We start from the raw sequence: 6,331 nt of genomic DNA on the forward strand, positions 1-6,331 counted from the left end.
AATAGAGAGATTAATCTAAGAGAAAAGGACATTTCAGAAGAAAATAGTTATCTTAGTGCCATCCAGGGTATGCCAATTACTTAGGATGAAGAGACAAAACCTACAACTATTAGAAAAGAGTGCACATGTACATAGACAAAAAAAAATTAGATAGAGAAGTAACAAGTGCTATAGAATTGTCCACAAATCAATGTGAAGTGAAGCCTCAAATTGGCTCATTAGTAGGCAAAGAATCTAGTCACGCACTTCATTCCAGCACCACTGATGTTTCAATTAGAAATGTCTATTCATCAATGGCCTTGCATTTACAGGATTTGGGAAGCTAGGATACTCAAGCTAGGCATGATCCCTCAAAGTTCTCATTGAAATATGTTAATGATCTTAACAAAACAACAATAAGCTCATTGCCACCTTTAAATGGAGATTTGAGTTTAAATGGAGATTGTCAATTCCCAAACATGTCCCAATCAAGTAGATGATTGGTGTAGGAGCACCCATTCTAGACTTGTCAAAGAAGGCACCTAAGGATCCTAGATAATTCATTTAGGATAGGTTGTGATGCAGCATTGCACGGTGGAAGCTTTTAAAAGGCAAGCCACTAGGCAATTACACAAGGTTAGAATACTTCAAATTTCTCAAAAAGAGGGTTTAGTGTTGGTACACTTATCATAAGCATCAATAATGAACTTATCACAAGTTATCACAACCCAAACAAGGTAGGGAACCTAATCACTAGGTTTACCTAAGTTCAAAAGCACCAAAATATAAGGATTCTCCAAAAGCCTCATAAGGGAACATACCCCCAAACATGAATGAAAAGAGAAAAATGACTATGGAATGGAATACAAACACACCTTAGACCTATTAAGGTCTGTATACAGTAGATAAAGTGATTGTCTTGTGTCCAAATAGCACTGATATACAATTACAGCAGTTTGCCATTGAAAAAGCTATTAGCCCTTCAAACTGTAAATTGAAAATAATATGGAAAAACCCCACATGAAGACACAGGTTAAAGTGAGATTCAAACACCCTTTTAGGACATATAAATCATATGTAAACCTCACAAACTGGAAGAGACTAGATGCCACTGTTGTAACAACATTTGGAAAGTGTTGATAGGCCTAATCAAGCTACATTTACACTACAAGTAGCCTTTCACATGTGCCAATCTACAAAAAAATTATTGGAACATCTAGGGGCATTTGAAACAAGTCCAAATCCAAAGTTATAGACCTTGGATCACTCTGGAGCAAAAGTTATAGCGACTATGTTGAAATGTTGAATGGTGAATGTATGGAGCCATACACCTAGGGTATGGTGGCAAAATTCATTCCTTGCTTGACCATTTATAAAACCTACAAAATCATGAAGTACATTTATAGGGCTTGAATTCCACCAAGGGGCATCAAATTCTCATGGTGGAAAGTGCCAAAACAATAAGGCCTTAGGTAAAACCCTTGGTTTAATGTTGATTTCTAGGCACCTTCAGCAAAACTTGAATAACTTGCAAACTACAAAGGATCAAAACATGAAACCAAGTGAAAATGAAAGATAACTCACCCCTCTAACTCCTAGGGTCACTGGCACATGTCCCAACATCCATTCCAGTCCATACAACGCTTTGAAACACATAATTTAGCAAGAAAAATAGGTAATTTTAATGATTTCTTGCCAAAATAAGTACATCATACCTATCACCCGCTTGTAAGGCTAATATAGGTTTTCCCCAAAGGTTACAAGGTTGGTTTGAACCATCTAGCCATTTGGGGAATAGTTTTTGAAAGTCTAACAACTTTTTAAGAAGTGGCTCAAAATTTGTCAAGTAACTTTTTGAGCAACTATGAAAAGAAAGACAATCAAACCAAACTTCCTAAAACAAAATTTTTTTAAACAACCCAATCTACCATGGAAACTAGTAAAGTCTACAAAATCAATGTCAAAAACACCTTAAAACTCAGAAACTCAGTAATTTTGCTTCCAAATATCATGCTATAGCGTGTTGATCGTACACAATGATATTAACTTCTCTCATTTTAGGGTTTGGAAAGTCTTTATATCTCCTCCTAGGTCTTTCCCCTTCATCCTTATGGTTTGCACTCCTTTAAGTTTTAAAAGGCAAATCCAAAATTTCTTGCAAAATCAGCATTTTGCAAAAATTGCAAAATTGCAATATAGCAACTTTTGGAAATTTTATTGCTTGCTCTTCTTAACACTTCTAACTTTTTATTTAGGCTATCCCTTAGCAATTCAATGCTAGGGACCCTTCCCTAAGCCAATGACTCATCCCTTAGATTATTCATTTCCCTATGGAAATGTATGCCTTGATTTTTAGGCCAAAATATTGACTCTTCTAAGGACATTAAATGGCATCCAATACCCTAACTACCACACCTCGGTCCAATGACCCTTATTCTACTTACAAGGTTCACTTGGAGCATAACACAACAAAAATGAAAAGGTGGGGGCCCTATGATTCAAGGTGGCCCTGCACTACTCTCTCTCTCTCTCTATTCAATCTAATGAACCAATTGGATCTACTCTACATTTTAATGTCTCAAGTATTGCCTCGTGGTCTGACTCACAAACTTTCCAAAGAGTCTTATTATGTGGTTTTCCATCATATTGTATCAAGTGGACATTTGATACAAAAACAAGATTCGAATAATGAAGAATCTTCCTCTTTGTTTTCCAATCCTCGAATAACCATAAGTTAGGGTTCTTTATAGAATATCATCTAAGCCATGTGTCGATTACAACCACCGCATCGATATGGTACTCTAAACCTTCACCATCTATAATCGAGTGATCCAATTTTTTTTTGGCTCGGACACAATGACACAAATAATAATCTATCCCTTCTTCATTGTCTTTGGGTGCAATAACAACAAAAACATGGCTTGTAGTGATAAATGTACAAAATGCAGTCATTAATTGAGAAAATACTTAGATAAAAGTTATAAAGTTAGATATTAAAATTATATATATATATATATATATATATATATATATATATATATATATATATATATATATATATATATATATATATATATATATATATATATATATATATATATATATATATATATATATATAATCAAGTTGCACTAGATCAGACAAGCAGTTAAAGTCAAAGGACAAATCCATTTGTACCATTTCTAGTGCTTGTGGGGGACAATAGGTGTCAATTGGGTCCAAAACCTGTATATCCCATTTGTCCACCCATTCAGTCAACTCACACTCATCCCAATTTTTCTTTGCACATGATGGACAATAGCATGCCATTTTTTGTGTGTGGATACTCCATGAACCTACATCAGAGCTTCTAAAAGAGTGCAACTCACTTGATCCTATTAGTGTGGAACAATCCTCATATGGTGCAATGTTAGTATTATCTATCAACCCAAAAAAATTATGAACTGTTGACTCACCTTCCTTACCTAGACCATTATAGTGTTACACCACTGGAAGATGGATTTTGCACTGTCAATATTGCTCCATTTTTGTACTTTAGTTCTTCTCGAGCTAAAGCTCTTTTGATGCATGCGCCTACACCATCGTGCTCTCCCTTTCCATGATCGGCCTCTGTGAAATTCCACACATATTGAATTGTAGACAACCTGTGCATCCTACTCAACCAATAGAACATCCATGCATTCTTGAATTGAGATGCACAATTGTCTGACTAAATAATGTGTTGACAATATGGTATGCCCCTGTTAGCCAAATCTCCATAGAATAGTTGAAAACAACCATGTACAAACTCCATAGAATGTGATCGATCATCGCTGATGTAAAAATGGTACTCCCTCAAAATCTTCCTATCATCCTCTATACTTGTAGATGAATGCATGAATGTTATGTGAACAAATATGGAAACCTGTTGAGAAGTATAATACTTTTCTTGCACCTCATTTTGTGATTGTAGTGTGTAGTTCTCTACAAAGTCTATAACCAAAACAATGGTATCTAGTGAAAATGTATCTTTGCACAATTTGAATTGCAAATCTAGCCATCAAGCTCTATGTGTATGCCTTGCATACTTGTAAATAATCTTTTCACAAAAAATCTTCATGAACTCATACACTAGAATCTTTTCAATGACTAAATCACATCTTTTATCCTATTTCCCATCTTTTAGAGCATATTTTATTGTCTTATATTTTTTCGTAATCTACTATTTCATTTTCAATTGCATGTGTACTATCCATATCTTCACAAGTTGATAAAAGTTGTAAAGAACCACAAAATAAGCATGTACCATCCAAGCATGATGTCTTGTAAAATTGTTGATCGTCCCCTATTTCACATAAAATGTTGGATATGAATTTCTTTGAAGATCTAGGTGGCTCATTCATGTCACAATTCTGCAAAACAAACTTAGAATGCAAAAATACACATATAAGCCTAAAAACATCAAAATGGTTAAAAAAATCAATATGTATCCTACAACAACAAGTTGTGCATGTGTGATTTATCTTCACATAAAAAGGTTTACCCATCTCAAAAAATATTTGACTTATTCTAATTTAAGGATACATACCAATAAATTTTGTAAAAAATTGTGTCTGAGTTGAGTCCAAAAAATGTTTTGCATGTGGGTCATGATTTTGGCTACCAGTCCTCCTTCTTACAACATCTCTTTGATTTGGGGAAACACATGTGTTATTTTTCCAAAACTTTGATCAATGATTTCAAAGCTTCACTAATTTCTTTATCCTTTCGTGGTAGTCTACCGCTAAATGTTCATAACTCATTTTTGGTTGGATCTTCCAATCTCTCATGCCTTAGCATGGCTCTCCTTAGAGTACCTCTATTGATTTTCAATGTTTTGCTTGTCTTTCTCATGAGTTGAGCTTTCTTCATTTGGGTACTTACTATTGTCGATGTAAGTACTCATCTTGTGATATTACTATCTTTGGTGTGTGTTTTAGAACCCACTTTGTCATAAGCACTCATTAGATTCTTTATAATATTTTTTTTATTTGAATCATCCATCGTTCTTAGCCCAAGAATATTTATGATAGGCCTAAATTTCAAATTCCTCATCATTTCAACAAATAATTGGCATTGACCTATAATATTTAATTCTTCAAAGAATAATCTCCACACATGATTAACTTTTCTTTGACAATTACACTTGCTAATCTTGGCAGGCATTGATTTCAAGATGTTAGTATCAATATCAATCAAATATTTTGATCTTCTAAAAAAAATTTTAGAAGGTGTTATAATCTCTTCCATTCCCTCAACATTTTGAACATCAACATAAGGTTGAGTTCTTTGCGTATGTTGAACTGAAGATGATGTGCCTTGGCAATAAGATGCAAAAGATGGAATATCACCTACTTAATATGTTGATGTCATGCCTTCAACATGACACGATGGAGTGTGTACATTTTTGGATCTACAAATTAGCGTCTCTTCAACATGAGATGATGATATGACTCCAACATTGGAAGATGGTGTAGCTTCACAATTCAATTGTCTTCTTGAGCGTAACAGTCTCATTCGTTCTCTTTGTCTTTCCAATTCTTCCTCTTTGTTTCTTTGTATCGGTGGTTCTTGTTCCTCTTTGAAATTCAATTCTTCATTATTGCTTTACAATTTTCTTGTTCATGTAGTAGTTTCATTTTACCTCTTTTAATTGCCAAATCTTTCTGTATTTTATCCGTTGTTTGAGTTTTTGGTTTCTTCCTTGGCACGATGATGATTTCTATATGTCAAATTATTCAAACATCTGAATTACTTACAATTTTTAAATTACAAATCATTAAAATACATATACAAATTACAATTATTTCAATCAATACACAATATATTAAACAACTTGTCAAATTTCTAACCATTTCCAAATAACAATTCATTCAAACATACAAATTTCAATGAATTCACTATATATTAAACAACATATCAAATTACAATCAAATTTGTCTCTATATAATAACAAAGAATATTTAAAAAGGACTACACTAACCTTTTCTATAGAAGAATATTCAAAAATCCTTCAAATAGTGTATCCAATGATTGAATTTGGTGTATGCTAGCTTCAAATAGAATGAAAGAATGTTCAAAAAGCACTCAAATAGTGTTTGCTAACTTCCAACAGCATGAACCCTGTGTTTTTTGTTGGAACAATAGAATACACAATAGACAAAAGGTAGAATATGGATCAGTAGGGACTCAAACTTTCGTTATGATCATTTTTGGTGTTTTCATATAGTGCATATGCACTATAAAGTGCATACACATAATGTGAAAAATAATCTCTCACTATCCCACCATTCCCCATCCCCTACTCTCTCTCTCTCACTCTCTCTCCTCTCCC

This window comes from Cupressus sempervirens, chromosome 5 (genome assembly GCF_028749045.1).
Source record: "Cupressus sempervirens isolate cs-2001-9-10 chromosome 5, ASM2874904v1, whole genome shotgun sequence".
Taxonomy (NCBI): Eukaryota; Viridiplantae; Streptophyta; class Pinopsida; order Cupressales; family Cupressaceae; genus Cupressus; species Cupressus sempervirens.